This window comes from Erithacus rubecula (assembly GCF_903797595.1).
Source record: "Erithacus rubecula genome assembly, chromosome: 5".
Lineage (NCBI taxonomy): Eukaryota > Metazoa > Chordata > Aves > Passeriformes > Muscicapidae > Erithacus > Erithacus rubecula.
Window position 1 is genome coordinate 42103032 of NC_136687.1, and position 21537 is coordinate 42124568.

The 21537-nt window shown below is 42.9% G+C and overlaps 1 pseudogene across 1 annotated transcript in view; it reads right to left on the minus strand.

The window, feature by feature from the left end:
* Positions 1–12896, minus strand: part of LOC306801888 (FHF complex subunit HOOK-interacting protein 1A-like) — a 72705-nt pseudogene extending 59809 nt beyond the window's left edge. Inside the window, exons 1-2 of the transcript in view lie at positions 12793–12896; positions 10845–11439 (exon numbers count right to left, since the gene is read on the minus strand). The product of the transcript in view is annotated as an FHF complex subunit HOOK-interacting protein 1A-like (transcript). The remainder of the gene's footprint in view (positions 1–10844; positions 11440–12792) is intronic.
* Between the last annotated feature and the right edge of the window lie 8641 nt (positions 12897–21537).

Genomic DNA, 21537 nt, shown 5'->3' on the forward strand with positions numbered 1-21537 from the left:
TACCAGATTGAGATAAGGTTCCAGTGGTACACCTGAGAGGCATGTTAGGAAAAACTGTCTGGGCGAACTCTGCCTCCAGCAAAGACAATCCTGTTTGTGGGGTGGTTTTCGCTCAAGGACCAGGTTGCACTTAGTGGGTGATGCAAAAGGATGGAGAGACCCAATGCATACCCCAAGGGGACCTTGTTGTAGGGTGAACTGTCTATGATATTGTGCCTATAACTGCGTGTATGTATATGATTTAAAGGTTTTAATATGATGTAGCATGTTGGCATGGAAAAAATTCAGGGTGGATAATGTTGGGGGTTGTGGGGGGCTGTGTCAATTGAAAGAATTTTTCCCATTATCACGCCAATGGAGGTGGCTGGGTTACACCCAGGATCTCTGATGACTCTAGAAGAAAGGGGTAGGTGGCAGTGGCTTCTGGGGGGGAGGGGCCTCTCCTGCTTCCAGAGGGGACTCGCGTTCCTGGCGAGCTAGGAACAGGACGCCCCATCTGCAGCCCCACGCTGTGGAACACAAAAGAGTCAGACCCTCTGTGATCACTGGCCCTGCATCTGCCCCATTCCAGCCTCCTGCCTCTGTAGACACAGCTGATCATCCGGACACAAATGGTAAGCAAGGAGCTGCCCACTCCAGCCTGCTCCCACCTGAGACCGACGTGGCCACTGCCGCTCCCTCCCGTCTCCACTTCTGCTGCTTCTCTGCAGCTGTCGGGCCCTGCCCTTCTGCAGCACCGGGACCAAGCACAGAGAGAGTGTGCCTGCAGCTAAAGAAAGGACAGGAATCAAGTTATCTGTTCTGCTTTGCTGGTAATTTTAACAACTGCTGTTGTTTCTGCTTGTACGGTTAGATATATTAGTAAAAGAGCTGTTATTCCTACCCCCTTATCTCTGCCTCAGAGTTCTTGATTCAAACAATTATAGTACTTGGGGAAAGTGGAATTAAAGTCTCTATTTCAAAGGGAATCTTCTGCCTTTATCGGCAGACACTTCTCCTTCAAACCAGGACAGAAGCTAAAGCTATTGAGCAAAGCTTTATTTGTAAAATCTCATTATTCTACTACCAGAATCTCTACAGGGTTTTTTCTTTCTCACAGTAGAAGAGCTCAGAAAAAAGCTGTGTTGGTTTCGTGTGCTTGGGGGAAGGGATGGATTTCCCCTCAGGGCAAGCACCATGAGGCTGGCGAGTGGCAGGGACTCTCCCATCTCTGGGAGCTTCCCCTGTGACCTGCTGGCACCAATCAGAGAGCTGATTTGGTCATGGACAGCTCGGGAAACCAATGAAAAGTTATTTCACTTTCACAAATCACAGTGAATGAAGTTCTGGTGGGTCTTTCAGCTTCTGGCCTCCGGAGGAGCAGGGGTCCCTGGCCGGGGCCCTGGCCCAGCTCCGGGCTCAGTCTGGGGCCCAGCCCGGCATCCCGGCCTGGCCCTGGCTCTGAAGGGGTTCCGGCTTAGCACCCCTGCCCAGCACCGGTTATGCAGGGAGCCCTTAGACCAGCCCTGGCTTGGCTTGGCAGGGCTGCATGGACCCCCCGGCACCGGCCGATGTAGATACAATTTTAACTTCTTGATGCCTGGATAAGATTCTCAATCTCCTGAACCCCCTTAATGAGAAGAAATAAAGAATGGAGTCCACAGAGGTCGGCGGAATGAAGATAAAGTTCCTGATGGGAAGAGATTGAAAAGATGCAACTGATAAGTAGCTGTCCTAGTTTGAAAGGACAGGTGTCTGCCAGTAAGGGCAGAAGTTTCCCTTTGGAATAGAGACTTTGGTTCCACTCCCCCCCCCCCCCCCCCGCAAGTATTATAATTGTTTGAATCAAGGACTCTGAGGCAGAGATAAGGGGGGTGGGAATAACAGCTCTTTTACTAATATATCTAACTGTACAAACAGAAAACAATAACAGTTAATATTGCTAACAGAACGAAATAGATAACTCGGTGTCAGTCCCTTTAGATGCAAGCACGCTGTCTCTGTGCTTAGTCCAGAGCCCGGATGTGCCGAGGGCAGACGCGAACAGAGGCAGGAGGGAGGGGGGAGGGGCGGCAGCGGCCACGCCGGTCCCAGGCAAGAACGGGCTGGAGCAGCGGCTCCTCGCTCACCGTGTGTGTCTGGGTGATCAGCTGTGTCCGCAGAGGCAGGAGGCTGGAACGGGGCAAATGCAGGACAGGTGATCACAGAGGGTCTGGCTCTCCTGTGTTGGCCGCGTGGGCTGACGATCCCAGGCGTCCTCCTCCGAGCTCTCCGGAAACGCAAGTGCCCTCCCGGAAGCCTCAGAGGCCCCTCCGGGAGCCGTTCCCACCCACCTCCTTTGTCCGGACCCATCAGAGACCCTGGGTGTAGCCCGGCCAGCTCCATTGGCATGACAATGGGAAAAATTCCCTCAATTGACACAGTAACAGAAAAACACTCAACCCCCAACATTATCCACCCCTAATTTTTTCCATGCCAACATGCTGCATCCTATTGAAATCTTTAAATTATATACATACATGTAATTACAGGCACAGTATCATATATAGTTCACCCTAGAACAAGGTCCCCTTGGGGTATGCATCGGGTCTCTCCATCCTTTTGCATGACCCACCAAGTGCAACCTGGTCCTTGAGCGAAAACTGCCCCACGAACAGGATTGTCTTTGCTGGAGGCAGAGTTCACCCAGACAGTTTTCCCTAACATGCCTCTCAGGTGTACCACTGGAACCTTATCTCCATCTGCTGCTCCCAAGGGCTTTGACTGGGCAGGGCCTGCTCAGTTAGTGGAACCTCGGGTATTAACTAACCAGGTGGCCTTTGGTAGATTGATCTCCCAGTTCTTGAAAGTTCCCCCACCAAGTGTCTTTAAGGTGGTCTTAAGCAGACCATTGCACCGTTCAACTTTCCTAGCTGCTGGTGCATGGTAGGGAATATGGTACACCCACTTGATTCCATGTTCTTTAGCCCAGGTGTTTATAAGGCTCTTTTTGAAATGAGTCCCATTGTCTGACTCAATTCTTTCAGGGGTACCATGTCGCCAGAGGACTTGTTTTTCCAGGCCCAGGATGGTGTTCCGGGCAGTGGCGTGGGGCACAGGGTAGGTCTCCAACCATCCGGTGGTGGCTTCTCCCATGGTCAGCACATAGCGCTTGACTTGGCAGGTCTGAGGCAGTGTGATATAGTCAATCTGCCAGGCCTCTCCATACTTATATTTGGACCATCGCCCCCCATACCAGAGGGGCTTCACCCGCTTGGCCTGTTTGATGGCAGTGCATGTGTTAAAGTCATGAATAACCTGAGAGATGCTGTCCATGGTTAGATCCACCCCTCGGTCTCATGCCCACTTATAGGTGGCATCTCTGCCCTGATGGCCTGAGGCATCGTGGGCCCATCGAGCCAGGAACACTTCTCCCTTGTGTTCCCAATCTAAGTCTATCTTTGAGACCTCTATCTGTGCAGCCTGATCTACCTGCTTGTTGTGCCTATGGTCTTCATTAGCCCGACTCTTGGGAACATGGGCAACCACATGATGGACTTTCACGGGGAGCTTCTCTATCCAAGTGGCAATGTCTTTCCACTCATCAGCAGCCCAGATTGGTTTTCCTCTACGTTGCCAGTCAGCCTTTTTTCACCTTTCCAGCCAACCCCACAGAGCATTGGCTTACATCCACGAATCAGTGTAAAGGTAGAGCTTTGGCCATTTCTCTCTCTCAGCAATGTCCAAGGCCAGCTGAACAGCTTTGAGTTCAGCAAGTTGACTCGATCCACCTTCTCCTTCGGTAGCTTGTGCAACCTGTCGTGTGGGGCTCCATACGGCTGCTTTCCACTTCCGGTTTATCCCCACAATGTGGCAGGAACCGTCGGTGAAAAGGGCGTAGCATGTTTTATCTGCTGACAGCTCGTTGTATGGTGGAGCTTCTTCAGCCCGGGTCACTTGCTTCTGCTCCTCTTCATCCGCGAGACCAAAATCTTCACCTTCTGGCCAGTTTGTAATTATCTCCAAAATTCCAGGGCGATTCGGGTTGCCAATACGGGCGTGCTGCATGATGAGGGCAATCCACTTGCTCCATGTGGCTTCGGTGGCGTGGTGGGTAGAGGGAACCTTTCCTTTGAACATCCACCCCAGCACTGGCAGTTGGGGTGCCAGGAGAAGTTGTGCTTCTGTGCCAATCACCTCTGAGGCAGCTTGAACTCCTTCATAGGCAGCCAAGATTTCCTTCTCTGTGGGACTGTAGTTGGCTTCAGATCCTTTGTAGCTTCTGCTCCAGAATCCCAGGGGTCGGCCTCGGGTCTCACCAGGCATCTTCTGCCAAAGGCTCCAGGACAGACCATGGTTCCCAGCTGCAGAGTAGAGCACATTCTTTACCTCTGGTCCTGTCCTGACTGGGCCAAGGGCCACTACATGAGCAATTTCCTATTTGATCTGGGCAAAGGCTTGCTGTTGTTCAGGGCCCCAATGGAAATCGTTCTTCTTGCGGGTGACCTGGTAGAGAGGGCTCACAATCTGGCTGTACTCAGGGACGTGCATTCTCCAAAAGCCGATAGCAACTAGAAAAGCTTGTGTCTCCTTCTTACTTGTTGGTGGAGACATTGCAGTGATCTTATTGATGACCTCAGTGGGGATCTGGCGCCGTCCATCCTGCCACTTCACTCCCAGGAACTGGATCTCTCAGGCAGGTCCTTTGACTTTGCTCTTTTAATGGCGAAACCGGCTCCCAGCAAAATCTGGATGATCTTCTCTCCTTTCTCAAATACCTCCATTGCTGTGTTCCCCCACACAATGATGTCATCGATGTACTGCAAATGTTCTGGAGCCTCACCCTTCTCCAGTGCAGCCTGGATCAGCCCGTGGCAGATGGTGGGGCTGTGCTTCCACCCCTGGGGCAGTCGGTTCCAGTTGTACTGCATGCCCCTCCAGGTGAAAGCAAACTGAGGCCTGCACTCTGCTGCCAAAGGAATGGAGAAGAATGCATTTGCAATGTCAATGGTGGCATACCACCTTGCTGCCTTGGACTCCAGCTCGTACTGGAGTTCCAGCATGTCCGGCACGGCAGCGCTCAGCGGTGGAGTCACTTCATTCAATGCACAATAGTCCACAGTCAGTCTCCATTCTCCATCAGATTTGCGCACAGGCCAGATAGGACTGTTGAAGGGTGAGTGGCTCTTGCTGACCACCCCTTGGCTCTCTAGATCACGGATCATTTTGTGGATGGGGATCACAGCATCTCGATTTGTCCGGTACTGCCGGCGGTGCACTGTCATGGTGGCTATTGGCACCTGTTGCTCAGTCACTTTCACGAGTCCTACTGCAGAGGGGTTTTCTGACAGTCCAAGCAAGGTGTTCAACTGCTTAATGCTCTCTGTCTCTACAGTAGCTATTCCAAAAGCCCACCTGAACCCCTTTGGGTCTTTGTAGTAGCCGTTCCTGAGGAAGTCTATGCCTAGAATGCACGGTGCCCCTAGGCCAGTTACAATTGGATGTTTCTACCACCCCTTCCCTGTCAGGCTAATCTCAGCTTCCAGCAAAGTGAATTCCTGTGATCCCCCCCGTCACCCCAACAATGGAAACAGGTACCTTCCCCACATGTTCTGATGGTATCAGGGTGCATTGTGAACCAGTATCAACTAACACTTTATGTTTCTTTGGCTTTGACATGCCAGGCCATCGCACCCACACTATCCAATAGATCCTGTCATCCCATGCCTCTCCCTGGCTAGAGGCAGGGCCCCTCTAGCCCTTGGTATTATTTCTTTCCTGGGCATACATAGTGGAGGTTCCTTCCAGGGGATCTGACAGAGCGTCCTCCTTGCTGTAATACCCTGCACCTTACTTGTGGGAGGTTGAGGCTACCTTCATTTTAGTGCGGATCCCTCGGTTAGCATTTCCCTCCCTGAGCTGACGCACCCGTGCTGCCAGGACAGAAGTGGGTTTCCCATCCCATTTTCCCATGTCTTCCCCATGGTCTCGCAGGAAAAACCACAGCTCAGCTCGTGAGGTGTACCCTCTTTCCCTAGCTGGGTGACGTGAAGCTCTGACTTGGGGGCCTGTGACTCGTACTGGTGCTACGCTGATCTTCCTCACCTCCTCCCTCACCTCCCTCATCTCCTCCATCATCTCCTCCCTCATATCCCTCATCCTATCTCCGACCTGTTGGAGGTCCCTGGCCACGGCAGAGACATTAGCCTGCATTGGGCCATTCATCATGCTCTCAAAATTTCTGAGTTTGTTGGCAATAGAACACACTGTCTCTGGATTGTTATTGGCATTAATCATTGCTCTGTAGGTGGTATATTGAGATGGACCCAAGGTTGCCAGATTCCATAACATCTGCCCTGTGCACTTGACCTTGTCAGGGTCATTGTCATGCTGTCCATCTCTCCCAAAGAGTACCTCTAATACTTCTGTCTCTCTCAGCTGCTGGATCCCTTCCTCAAGGGTCTTCCAGCGCATCCTACGGTGGTGCTCCTGCATTCTCTCTCTATGTACAAACTTCTCTCTCACACTCATTAAAAGCCGGTCCCAGAGGGAAAGGAGGCCTTGCTCCCTTACGAATATCTGGTCCACACCTGAATCCTGGTCCAAGGTTCCCAAATTCCTGGCCTCAGTTCCATCCAGTTGTACACCTGTTCCCGTAAGGTCCCAGACCCGGAGTAACCAAGTTGTAAAAGGCTCACGGCCCCTCCGAGCAATGTCTTTACGCAGGTTACGGAGATTATCGTATGAGAGGTACTCGGTGACAATCTCAACCTCTGGCTCCCTTGCTGGTTGTGAGGACCCTCCTTGCTGATCCCCATTATCTAAGTGCCTCGTTTTAATCTTAGATTTCCTAGTTTCCACAGGAGCAACTGCTGCTGGCTGTGGCTGCTCCTGTGATCCAGCTGGAACCTGGACAGATACAACATCTACGGGTTCCACTGCAGCACCATCTGACTCTCCCTTTTTAGGGCAGGGGGAGGGTTTCTCACCAGCTGGAGAAAAATACTCTTTCATCATCTGGCTATGCTCTTTCAGCATTTGGCCTATATCCTTCACTAGAGCCCCCACCCACTCTGGGTGGCTCATTTCTGCGGTGGGCTGTGGGGCAGCATCAGGCTCTGGGGCAGCATCGCTAGTCCCAGGGGCAGGCTCTGGGGCAGCATCCCCAGTCCCTGGGGCAGGTATCAGAGTTGTCATCCAAGCCAATATTCCCTTGTTTCTGAATGCTAAGTAAAACAGGCCAATCAGCAACACCAGCCACTGTATAATAACACTGGCAATTAAAACAGATCTGAAATCCTTGAGAACCAGTGGGGTAGCCTCAAAAAACTGGGTGATGGGTTGGGAGAAAATTTCCCTTGCACTTGTTACCTCACAGTAAGTACCATTACTGAAATAGCCCCAGAAACACGCAGTTAGAGTACGATAGCTCTGGATCCATGCAACCGCTTCCCAGAAAAAATTAAAAACCCATGAATTCCTGACATAATCAATCCACCAAACCAATCGGACAATAGCCACAGCAACCTTGGTGAGGGGGCCCAAATTCAAATAAGGGCTTGCAAATGGGAGGGAGATGGCTGTGACCACATTGAACACAAACCAGATTAAACCAGACAACATATTGCCAGTTAAGAGAGCTGTTATTCCTGTCTTAACTCTCAACTCAGTGCCCTCTGCCCCACGTTGGGCACCAAAATCTGTCCTGGTTTGAAAGGACAGGTGTCTGCCCGTAAGGGCAGAAGTTTCCCTTTGGAATAGAGACTTTGGTTCCACTCCCCCCCCCCCAAGTATTATAATTGTTTGAATCAAGGACTCTGAGGCAGAGATAAGGGGGTGGGAATAACAGCTCTTTTACTAATATATCTAACTGTACAAACAGAAAACAATAACAGTTAATATTGCTAACAGAACGAAATAGATAACTCGGTGTCAGTCCCTTTAGATGCAAGCACGCTGTCTCTGTGCTTAGTCCAGAGCCCGGATGTGCCGAGGGCAGACGCGAACAGAGGCAGGAGGGAGGGGGGAGGGGCGGCAGCGGCCACACCGGTCCCGGGCGGGAACGGGCTGGAGCAGCGGCTCCTCGCTCACCGTGTGTGTCCGGGTGATCAGCTGTGTCCGCAGAGGCAGGAGGCTGGAACGGGGCAGATGCAGGGCAGGTGATCACAGAGGGTCTGGCTCTCCTGTGCTCGGCCGCGTGGGCTGACGATCCCAGGCGTCCTCCTCTGAGCTCGCCGGAAACGCAAGTGCCCTCCCGGAAGCCTCAGAGGCCCCTCCGGGAGTCGTTCCTACCCACCCCCTCCGTCCGGACCCATCAGAGACCCTGGGTGTAGCCCGGCCAGCTCCATTGGCATGACAATGGGAAAAATTCCCTCAATTGACACAGTAACAGAAAAACACTCAACCCCCAACAGTAGTACCCCATGTATGCATTGTAACCTATAACAGGGCTCTGGAAAGACTGTGGGAATGAGAGGAAAATTCATTGTTCTGTAAGTCCCGGGTAGATGCAGACTGTGAAGGTGAAGACACCTCCTAAGTCTAAAGCAGAAAAAGGAACTGTTCTTTCTTAAGTGAACTGAAATGATTATTTGAGTGGATAACTGACTGAAGTGTTCTCTGTATGTGTTTGGTAAGAATTGTGGAATGAAGGGAGGAGGTAATAATCTAGGAATCTTACTCTGAATTCTTTTTTTTGTATGTTACTAATACATTTCTTCTTGTACTTTTGTTTTAAGTTTTAAGCCTGCATTGTCTTTACTCCTTAATCCTATCTCTAGAGGAAATTAAACATTTAAAATTGGCAAACCCTCTATTCAAACCCTGACAAAAGCTCTTATAGAACTACCTATACATAAAGCACACAATCTCACAAACCCCGGCTTCCAACAATGAGAGAATTTGATATCTTTTTTCTTGTGAACTTTGAATGAATACAAACTTGATTTTCCATTGTCTGCTTAAAATTTAATTGCTATTCATAAACACAAGCACACCCTCTCAGTATGCAATCTGATTCTCAGAGCTGTGTCCCATCCACATTTCTCATTCATATGGGTGTTAGCCCTAAGTACAAGAAGCTGACCTTGAACAAAGCATACTACTTTCCACTAATAGTAGCAGTGAACTCACAATGAGTCAATGTCTTGAATTTTTTAATTTGTCAGACTTACTGAAGTAAAAAGCAACAGACGCAGCTGCTATAATCTGTAAAGTTTTGGAAGCTCTTATTTTTTGCTATGAAGTACAACACAAATGGCTCTATGAAATTATGTTTTTAATCACTGAGATAGTAGCCACAGGAAGCAATTTCATCTCTTTAGTCAAAGAATATTTTAGAATGTTCATGAAGTATCTGGTATAAATAGAGTTACCATTGAAATTACCAACAGAAACAGTTTTAATCAGTAATGAAACATTAATGAAAAAAACAATCTGAAAGGGGAAGGAAAGGAAAACATTTACATCCTGAAAAAACAAGATTGATTTTTTTTGTTTTACACAAAGCAGTGTCCTTTTAAACTTCTTCCAGCATTTGTCATGTCAGTCCTACACACTCACCTACTTTTACAAACATCTCCAGCAGTTTCTTTCTCTTTTCCCATTGAGCCATGAGTCTCTCTATCAACCAGTTTTTTGATTTATTTACTTTCTTTTGACTCACAGAAGACGCTGACTATGTGATTTGTAATCCCAGCCATATTATGTGATTATAATGTGTTGCTAATGTATAAACAATCACTGTCTGGACAATTACTTCATTTTAATAATTCTCTCTCCTCCCACATACATAACCTTTCCATCTCTTTGCAGCCATAACTTATCAAGGACACTGCAGAGCCATCCCTCCTCCTGCCATAAAAGTTTCTTTCCTAAGTTGCAAGATATTCACAAAGTTTTGTGAGGGACTTTGAGATGTTACCCTGCTCAAAATTCTTTAGAAACATTTTTTTTCTTATTATAATGCTGAACATGTAACATCTTCAATCATATCCAGAAAACTTTCTCTTCAAAACATGATAAAAATTATTTGGTGTAAAATCATAAAATTTTACTGAATAGTTTACCCATACATTGTATGTTAAAAACATTTGATGTATTCACTGCAAACTGTCTTCTTCCTTTCTTATAATGTTTTCACTTACAGTTTTGAATACTGTGAATCTACGGACAATTCAGTTTTTAAAAAGCTGTTAACCAAAGTTATGTCAAAAAACAGTATCAAGAAAACCTTCAGGTTCACATTGGCACAGATCTAACACTGATCTGGGTACATGATGCAATGATGCTGTTTTTTACGAGTTTTTTAATAGAGAACAACATAGCAAGATGGTGGTTAGCCTGGGACAGCTATAGAAACATCCAATTTTGTGACAATGAGCAAATCTCCCTTTTATCTTCCAAAAACTATAACATTTTTGTAACACTCTAAATATTCTCACACTTGTTTTTTGAACTCTTCAACTGATGTCAGTGTGGGAAGCACAGCCAGCTTAAGCTTGTGCTGCCACCTGAAACAATCACCTCAGGACACCTCACTCCCCTTTCTCACTCGCTCCAGCTTCAGAATCTCAGAGGTGCCTTACAATGAGACAGGACAGATTTCCCTCCCACTACGTTCTGCCATAACTTGCATCTGTTTCTGATCCAATTCACTGTGTGACTGCTAAAACACTTGAGTTGGCCCAAAAGCACATGACATTAGTATGGAAACAAGAAGTAGACTGTGTTTGGCATTGGGGATGGTTTAAACAGCATTACCATTTGTGAAATAGGCATTGGCAAAAACAAATGTGCTACAACACTTCTTTACCAAAATGACAGAAAAGGAGGAAAGAATGCAGGAAGACAGTTAGTTTAGCACTGAAGACCATGTAAATAGAAACAACTTATTGGGCAAAAATAGGTGTTTTCTGCTATGTGGTTTGCAACAAGTTATTTTCTGCAGAGACATTAGGAAAATCAGCACATCCATGTTGGCCTACTGGTCCTTCATGGCGGAATGAAGAGGATCAGCAGGGGAAAAAAATGAGGAAATTGGCAGCTTCTTGTGGAAAAACAGTTCTAAAATGAGGGATCTTTGGCTATTATAGAGCAGAACTTGTTCAAGAGGACAACCAACTCTGTTTCCAATATTGGACTGATTGTTCCTGAGCAGGAACTCAGCAACATCATCAAAGGCTTCAAAATTGGCTTGTGTTGCAGCAAAGGCTGACGAGACTGGGTTACGAGCATTTTGTACATTTGAGTTGCTCAATTTTTGTCTCATCAGTGAACTCATGCCATAGGCTGCAAAGGAAAAGCTTCATCATGGTGTTTTCTGAGACCACAAACTCCAGAATAGGCCCCATTGAGGCAATGCGGCTTGCTCCTCAATTAATAAGAAAAGCATCTGCACAGTGCTAACCTCATCAGGTGAGACTACCCCATACTTTGCCTGAGTATTTTTTCAAAGGATCATGCTTCTCTAAGATTTCCAGAACGTAAAGAGGAACAAAGATATATCAGTTTTAAGGCACTTGAATGCATTGTAAAAATTATGCACTATTACTACAAGGAAAAATATTTATGAAATTTTTTAATATAAAAAGCATTAAATCTTTTTGTGTTTTCAAATTTAGGAAGTTTGACAGACAAAACCTGGAACTTTACATTTGGCTTGTACAAGGTAAAAATATACTGCTATTGTGCTTTTTTAATAAGCAACTAAATTTGTCATTTACCCTATTCCTGAAAACCAGTTCTCTCAATTAGGGATAAACTAGGTTTCCTTAGTGTTCAGAAATTGAGTTTCCATGATATTTGAAACAAGATTGTCACAGAGAACTGAAATAAAAAAGCCTGTTCTCCAGCCAGAGTAACTGTGCTCAAGAATATCAATATCATGGGCTGATTTGCAGTAGTAAGAGTAATACCAGCCTACAGTGCTATTCTTTGATTAACACCTTATATATTATACCAAATGGCCACAGATATCCACATAATCTTGCAGCTTTCAATATAGAAATAACAGTCATACCAGAATTTCTAACCCTGAATTATATTAATGCAAACAATAAAGCACATTTTGTGCAAAAAACCACCCACTGTCTTTAGCCTTTTTGTGGAGGATAATTGCCACAAAACCATAAAGTAACATTAGCTCCCCTAACATGACACATCACTAGTTAGGTGAGAAAAGGTAGCTCTTGAATGACGGCTCATCTGACTCTAGAAACATCTCAGAAACACTACCATTTGTCTGGCTGACTTCTTGGAAGAGCCAAGAACAACAAGAATAGCAGCACAGAAATCAATTTTATCTAAATTGTTAGGTTATTCATATTACTGCAGCAAGCAAGGCGTTATGGTGCTCACAACAAACATATTTGCTTAAAAGCAATTACAGTTCTGATGACATTCAAACAATTTTTAGAATATGCTGAAATTTATAATCTTCATCTATCCATAATAAATAAGACTGCATACAGCTTTGCACTGTGCATCTGATTTACTTTATATAAGATAGGCAGACTTACCAGCAAGGGAAAGAAGTGCAGAAGTCTGCTACAGGGTGCAAGTCACAATCAATCAATAGGAAAGCCAGTAAGAAGATCTAGGCTTTCAATAAGATATTACCATGTCCTACCATTTCCCATATCCCAAATCCAGACTTCCAAATGTGATCAGTAAATGCTAACCATACATTGAAAGGTCAACTACCTTTGCATTTTAAACATAGTTCAGCGTCATCTACTACATTCTGAAGGAAAGACATTTGTTCCTGTGCAAATCAGGATTATCCCAAAAGAAAGAAACAATTTGTATTAATGCTGCTTACTTCAATCAATAAACTCCTGTGGCCAGTGTTTTCTAAACACTATCATGCATGTTTCTGGGTCAACACCCTACAGGCTGGAAGTCTGCCTATTTCTGCTGATACTTGTTACAGAGGACATTATAAAATTTCCACAGGTCATACCAACTAGGTCATACAGAATTTCTTTTTTAATCCTCCAGTGAGCTACAGATGTTCAAGTATCATGATGACATTGATGTTGTGTCCTGAGCTTTGGTACCCACAGAAATCTGTTAAAAAGAAAACAAGACCAAAAAGAAACACACATATACCAGTGTACATTAAATTATAGGGTCTAACAGAAATGAACATACTTAAAGAGAACACAAACTTTTCTTCTTTTAATTCAGTTTGAAGATAGAATTTTTCAAAGCATATTGTATGGGATCATCTTAAACTTTTGCTCACGATAACAGCTTATAATGCACAAACTTTTGAGATCAGTGACTGAAGTGAGGTTCTACTGAAATAAGCAAGCCAAACAGAAATGAAATAAACATTTTATGCATATCACTGCATTTTTTGTTTCTCATTAGGATGCTTTTGCCATCTGACCATGTCCCTTCAGAGTTGCTTACTGACTACTGTGGCATAGACTGAACAGGTTAAAAAAAGTAAAGGTTATTTTTTTTTAATTTGTTTTTCAATCTTCCAGTAATAAATACAATGGCAAATTCTCAAAAGCATTCTGTCAGAAACGATACCATAAACAGTTGAAAACATCTGTAGAGCACCATATTCACATAGAAGTGTGCATCTGTATCAATACCAAAGTAAACCAAACCAAACAACATAAAAGATAAAATCTACCTGTATCCAAAGCCAAATAAATTGAGATGTCTTATTAAAGGACTATGAGAATAGGATCAAACACTGAAACACTCTTTTCAGTCATTATTTAATATCCTAGATATCTGACTATCAAACTAGTTGCACACCTGTAAGGGCAAGTTAAAATGAAACAAAGATGGATATCTTGCAGATATTTGAGAGGCTTAAGAGAATATATTACTCTCTCATGCACCAATATTTAAGTCACACAGCTTCCTCCCCCCTCTTTCTTTTTTTAAAGCTTACATTTTTATTCTTCTTTCTGAAAACCAACTAGGCATTTAATTTATTTCAGTTTAGGACCATAGTGAAAAAAGCCCAACCAAAAGTGCCTGACAACAGACTTTTTTTGAGCCATAAACTGCCAAATCCCATAAAGCAATTCTTCACCCGTATAGAAGGGATTTCTCAGAGCATATCTTAAAAGACAAGAATCTTTTCTCTGTAGTGGACATCTATGCTCGGTGTAGGTGTGCTCTGTTTATATTCTTGAAACTGCTAGCACAGAAAAACATCCAGCCTGTCTCAAAAGCAGCAATGATTTTTGCCATTTTAAAAGAGTCCAAAAATATACTGGAACAACTGGTAAGATTTCTGAGGCAAATAAGGAGGTTATGTGCTCCCCTATGTACATATATAAACGCACATATTCATATGTTCAAGATTCAACAACATGATCAATCTCCCATCCTTACCCTGCTTTCAGCATTTACAGTGCATTTCCTACACATTTGCAAAGCACTCTCCCACAACACAAGTGAGACAATCTAGCCCATCTGTTTTGCAGATAAACATATTCCATGTGTGGAGAAGCCAGCATAACCAGCATAAATCCTCACACTGTTTGGATGACACCACTTCCAGAATGAAGTTGGCACTCCATACAAACTATTCTCCAGATAATAAACTACCTGGAACCAGATGCAATGGAGAGGATTGTGCATAACAAGTAAGAACTAAGTCGTGTTCATTTACTTGAGAGCACGTTGCCAGTTCACTGCTACTTCTTAAACAGTCTTGTGAAAATGAACTGTATGTATTATTTCTACATTACTGATGGTCCTGCAGAGAAAAAAAACAAAGCAAAATAAAACACCACAACCCACACACAAAAATAATCAGAAATCAGAGTACGAAGTGGATTTGAGAGCCCAACTTGAGACACCCAGGATCCGTGTGTTTTTATTATTACTTAAGCAGATACCACTATACCTTAAATGCACAACTTCTGGCAATATGTTTGCAACTCTGAGCACTCAACACTTCTACCAAGGAACACCGGAAGAACACAATGCATGCTTACACATAATTTAGAAAAAGCCTGCTCTAAGTACATTGCCTAACACCATAGCTAATATCCAAGGAATATTTAGCTGACATAAACTTCAGATCACTTGCCCATTTCCTGCCTGTTCCTCTTTGCCAGCACTCTCCTGCAAATAGAAATCTTTCCATGTCAGTAGAAGTCCAGAATACTCATCCAGGCAAAAATATCCTTCACTTTACAACCCTAATTCACGCTTTTAGCAGATCTCTCCTGTGTATGAAGTAAGCAGCTTTGGAAAAATTTATATAATCATATAATTAAAGATGGTATCAGAAGGTGCAGTAAGAGAAGTTAATTAACAAAGGAGAGGCAAGCTCCATTCTGAAATTTGAGAGTTCCTTCACTTGACAACTTACAGGTTGCTTCAATGTAGCCTTTGTATGTTGTTTAACAATTTAACTGGAAGAAACTGATATTACACCTCTACCTATCATGTGTCAGGTCATGTGACAAATTTCATTAGGAGCACAGAATTGGAAACTTCAGATAAGTTTCCTGTACTTAAGATAATAAACAACAATAAGGGATACTATGGCTTTCTTCACAAATTCTGATAAAAATCAGTGATGCAAAACTCTCCAGATGCATGCAAAGCTCTAGGATGCTACCACACACAGGCAATCCAAACCTACCTAACTTCTCTTCTACTCTTATCTGTTTAAATACTCTTTCCTCCCTAGCCTTTGCTATTTTCTGTCATCTTCATCTTTTTTTCTTTATGCATACTTCCTATCCCAGCCTCAGATGCTACTCCACAAACATCAAGACAGGATTCTTTCCCTCACCGCCAGACAGACCTTACCTTATCTTTTAGCTCTGAACAGATTGCTTTGTGATAGTTCCATATTGGTGCTTCAGATTCCTGAAATATTGCCATCTTTTCTGCTTGCATCTATGAAAATGCCCTAAGTGAACCGAAATGGTACGTATCTTGACACCCATTCAAAATCCATCACGATGCCAAGAGGTCCAGTGACAGAGCTACTGTTACATGTGTCCAGTATGAAAGATCACTTTCCACAACAGCACTATTTAGTTATCAATGTTTGTATAAGAATTTACAACCATCACTATGGCACTGAACATTCAAGCCCTGCCCTGCTAACAGCTTACAACCTAGGCAGATGACCTCTCCAGCCTGCATTTGGAGAATGGACATTTTTCCTGCACAGGGATATTCTAAGTCCAGCTATCACATATAAAGAACAGATACAGCCCCAGTGAAAGAAGCCTTCAAGACAAGCAGGTGTCCCCTCATCTCCAGCATAACAACCCTTAAAATCCTATTTATACAAAACACTTAAGAGCTTCTTGTTATTTCCAAGTCCCAGTTTGGGCACACTCAAATGACAACACAGCAAATTCTCAGATACACAAGTCACCAAAACTGCCAGCATTTTGGTTCAAATTGCATCTTTGTCAGATGAGTCTAGATCAGAATAGCAAGGGCTTTCAGTGTTGCCAACTCTAGTAATGTCTATGCTATTAATCACAAAAACCTTTTAGGAAGGTCCCCTCAAGCTTATGTTTTGTGCAATCTGCCAGGGATATTACTGTATTTATTATTACACACACAAACATCACCCTGTTGTTTGGTAAAACAGCAAATTCATCTCCAGTATTTATGTTCTGCAAGTAAAACCTGCACCTCGTAATGTACTGTACGTAGATACAATCCTGACATTAAAGCCACTTACCTTTTGAATAAGAAACCAAAAATGCAATTTTTCCTGTTGTGTAAAAGCAATAGCATCTATCATGTTTCACTCTGAATGTTTGCTCCTACTTCACAAGTCTTCTATACTATGCAGTATACTATACATCATACTATACAGAGGATTAAATGAAAACAAAAATAGCAAATTTAAATAATTAGTGGAAACAACTTATCTGCAGCAAACATTCTTGACAAGGGCTTAGTTCACTTGTTCTTAGCCCAGCTACTGGATCAGAAGTCTAAAAGCAGTTGAAGAACACAGACATTATCCTCACAGCTGCACAATTATGGCTTTTTAATAATCTCTAATCTAAAAGCAGTAAGACAGCATTGCAGACTGCCATGTGAAATAATATTTCTAAGTTCAATTCCCCTAAGGAAGTAAATATTTCCAGTTTCAAAAGTGTCTTGGTGTTGGTGAAGGAATAGCAAAGACTTATGAATGCCTAGCAAGTAGTTCTGAAACAATAAATGAAATAAAGATGTTAGCAGTATTTGACATAGAGGCTGAAAACAGTTATGTTAAGGTTTGAGGCCTCTTCCTTTGTTTAGATAAAACCAAATACCACACATGCCAAAGAAGCAGCATATATCCTGTCTCAAGCCTGGCAGGAAAGATCTGAAGATAAGGGTAAAGCCATAAATCATGGTAATTTAGTTGTTCCTATAGGTTGCATGCAAATATTAGGAAATGAGTATATTGTATTAGATTGGTTACTGGAATTTAGAATATTCCTTATGTAATAATACTTATTGTACTGCAAATGGAAAATATCTCTCTCTCTCTCTCTTTTTCTTCCTCTCCTCTCTCCTTACTCTCCTCTTCTTCCTCTCTTCTCTCCCTGCTCCTCCTCTCCTCCTCTTTGCTCTTGTTACCTCTAGTCTCTAACTTTTCTCTAAGCTCTCTCTTATACCCACGCCCTATAATAAAATACAACCCTGAAGAACAGCAAATAATAAGCTCCTGAGTCTGTCCCGTGACCGTCCAGAAACCCCCTGGTCCCACATCTTTGGATGTAGGGATTTCCTTAGCAATGCAAAACAATAAATGGTGTAGGCTTCAAATACTTCAAAATTTGTAGTAGTGTTTCAAAAAGTCTTTGACAACTTAAATGGCAACATAATAGATCCTAAAAACAATGTTCCTATTTTAAAAGGGTAATTGAATTGGAAGAGAGACTATTTGGTAAGATACATTTCAATCTAACAGCACACTGTAGTTATAGCAGTAGCAGACAGATTACATTCATTGTTGTCTTGGGTTGCAATACAGGATGTGACCAAAAGTATGTATTCTATCACCATCTGTTAAAACCAGGTAGTGCATTGTTCTTTATCTTTTCCATGACCCATCATTCCTCTAGGAAGATACCTTTGTCAATTGGCCACTGAGTCCCAGTGCAAGACTGACAAAATTACATCATCCTATTGTGAGATGCTCCAGCCAGGAGGAGTAGCCAAGCATTCCCTACCTGGATAAAACCTGAGATCTGGAACACCAAGGTAGCCTTCTTTCCACTGGATTCCAGAGGAAGTCAGACCCTTCTACATCATCTGGATGGACCTTCAGAGGAAAACTGCACCCTTCTACAGGACCACTATTTAATCGGAGTGTTACCAACACCCTGACTGATGCAGGGTCAGGTTGTATTTTGGCTATCAGTGTATTGAGTTTGTTTTTCTATAATACTGTATTTCTATTTTAATTTTCCTAGTAAAAAACTGTTATTCCTATTCCCATATTTTTGCCTGAAAGCTCCTTAATTTCAAAATTATAATAATTTGGAGGGAGGTGGTTTACATTGCCCATTTCAAGAAAGGCTCCTGCCTTTCTTAACAAACACCTGTCTTTCAAACTAAGACAATTGTAAACAGATTTTGTTACTAGATTATGTTTTCTTGATTATATTGCAAGACCAAATGTACAACAATAAATGTAACATCACATCATTCCCTGTGAATTGAATCTCACTCCAATTAAACAAGACGAGTCCAAAAGTGAGGAAGTAAATGAATTTAATAAAGAACCAGTTCATGGAGGAAGAAGTAGAAGTAGACTCAGGGAACCACTAAAAACAAAAGTAACCATTTATTTTAATCAGCTCATGATTAAAATTTTGTCTTTTGTCTCTGCTAAATTATTTTGTCTCTGATCAAATTATTACTCCACCATTTGAAAACCCTAACAAATGTAAATATACCTCTCGTGCAGTTCATTCAAAATTCTTCTTCTAAAAGCCACTGCTAAGTTTAATACTTTGCCATACAGTAACATAACCTTCTTAGCAGGTAAATCTTTCATATCTTATCTATCAGTTGTTTAACATTATCACAAGGTCAAGCCCACTTACATAAGCCTCCTAGAGGTATTACAGAAAGCTTTAGTACTTCTCAGCCTAGTTTCAGTTAAAGAAAAGCAGCAGTCCACAAGACTCAGTTATTGGGCTCATAGGAGGATATCAGCATTGATTTTTCCTTCAGAAGGCTGAAAGCCATCAGCTCTTTTCACACAGCTGATTACAGGGCTGAACACCTCAATCAAAAGAAGTATTTATTTTACTGCAAAGTACACTAGGAAGAACAGCCTAGCAGAGAATCTCTTGTGAAGTCTTCTCAAAATGGAGTGTCTCTTTTTTCATTTTTGCATTAAAAAAACTGAATAAACCAGCAGAAAAGTTTGCAGGATTGGGGTTTCCCAGGCAATGTGTAACAAAGAAAAACATACGCAGCCTAATACAATAACACAGCAATGAAGGCATAAAATATGCTGCAAGACTGTGAAATTCATCAAGGTTGTATTCTGTTGAGACTTTAGGATGCCATGGTCAACAATTCACAAACACAAGTGAACCTCTGTTATCAAATACTGCACACTTTTGCTCTCTTTCCACCCTGTCAGTCCAGGTACACAAGAAGCAACAGAGAAGCCTTGATGGCAGTGAAAGAAACAGCCCATATGAAAACTTTTTCATGGATCAGTATAACATAAAAGGGCTTGAAATTAGACCACTTCAAAAAAAGCAGAGGCAAATTATATGGTCTTGCTCATAGCTATGCAATCACATCTCTGCAGTCTCTGATAGTCAATGAGTGATGGTAGGAGAAAATGAGTGGCAAATTTTAGCATGCCTCAACTCAGTTTCAACTTTAAAAGGTTCAGGATTTGTTTACTTTTGATTGAAAAGAAAGCCTATGAAAAGAAAGACTATGATTAGGGAGAGGGTTTAAATCTTATTACCAATAGTGTTTCAAAGGAAGACATCAATCCTTTTAAAGAAAAGGATTCATAGTGCTTATGGAAAAGTTATGCTGCAAAATCAAAGCCTATGAAGAACAATCCCATCCTCACCCTTAATGATCCTATATAATCACCACAAGAGTGCAGAACACATTGTTCACTGGAGAGCAGTAAGTCTGTTGTAGGCAACCGACAAACTGTCAGTGGTTAAAACTCACTGCATTAAGAAATCCTCATTTTCATTAAGTCCTACTCACCTTCAGAAGCTTTACTAGCAAGAAAGCTGAAGCAGAGGGATCATTTAAACTATGGGAACAATTATCTTCCTTCTTCATTTGTCCTTTGATATTTCAGTGCTATATTCCCAATTTCTCCCATCCTTTGCCTACCTCAAGCAGGTACTTCACATTTAGGCAGTTTTCTTCAATCCAGCTTTTCTACCCAGTATTTGCAAAGATACTAAGCCTTCCACATGTAGGTGGGGCAAGGTGCATTTTAAACTGATAAAGCTTATTTGCATAAAAGCCTAACAGAGAATGAGTTGCCACAAATTTTAAAGCAATGATGTTAATCAAAATATCAATCTGTTCTTATCAAGTACAATTTAGTCCAACCAGCTAACATGAAAGTAAGAATGTCTTGTGCCTCATTCCCACAGAGACTGCCTAATGATCTCTTTCATGACAGAAACTACACACACTATGTTTTATAGTGAGAAAAAAATCTTTCTGTTCCATCAGCCTGCTTCAGTTAAAAACCACAATTCATCTTTTATCAAATGGCTGGGGAGCTACACTACTAACATATTTATTGTAGATTCACACTAGCTCAATTAGGCTACCACTAAGCTCTTCATGTGATCTGTATGGTTTTATACATTAGGAGGTCCAGGTTCCAGCATGAAATAACTCCACAGTTCTCCAGGCACACCTACAGGCAATTCTGCCACAGCAAGCAAGCAGCAGTGACACCCCAAGGCGTACATGACAGCCCCAGCATAGCAGTGTTATACTGGCATAAACAGGTTTGCTTCCAAGGCAAGCAACAGGATCAGGTTGTGCTGGCAGCCTATGCACTGGGACACAGGCTAATCCACATCCCAGGCCCTCAGAGACTCCTGCTGCATGGCTCAGCCAAGATGAAAGAACAGAGATTCAAGTTAGGTGGTATGATCCAAAGTGCATTGATGTGTTAGACTAAAATTACACACAGTGTACCCAGGAAGGTAAACAGCTAACCAGCAAACATGGTTCATCAAAGGTCACATCATCAAAGTAGAGAAATGGCACTGGTTACTCAAGAAAACAGGAATTAAGCAACATAGAATATTTGACAGAGACCTTGACCTGCTCTGGAAAGGCCCAATTTAGCTACTCCACCACAGGGTATGTTCCTCTGCCACACTCATTTGCACATAGGCAATTTCACTGGAACCTGAGAGCATACGATTACTGAAGCTAGGTTTCCAAAGTCCCAGGAGGACATATTCATACATATTCATATCCCCAGATCATAATACTAAAGCTAGAGAAATAAACAACAACAAAAAAAAGGCTGTTATTCTAATGGTATGACTTGATCTTTTTTATGAGAGATAAGGAATATAATAGACCTGTTTTTCTCTTGTA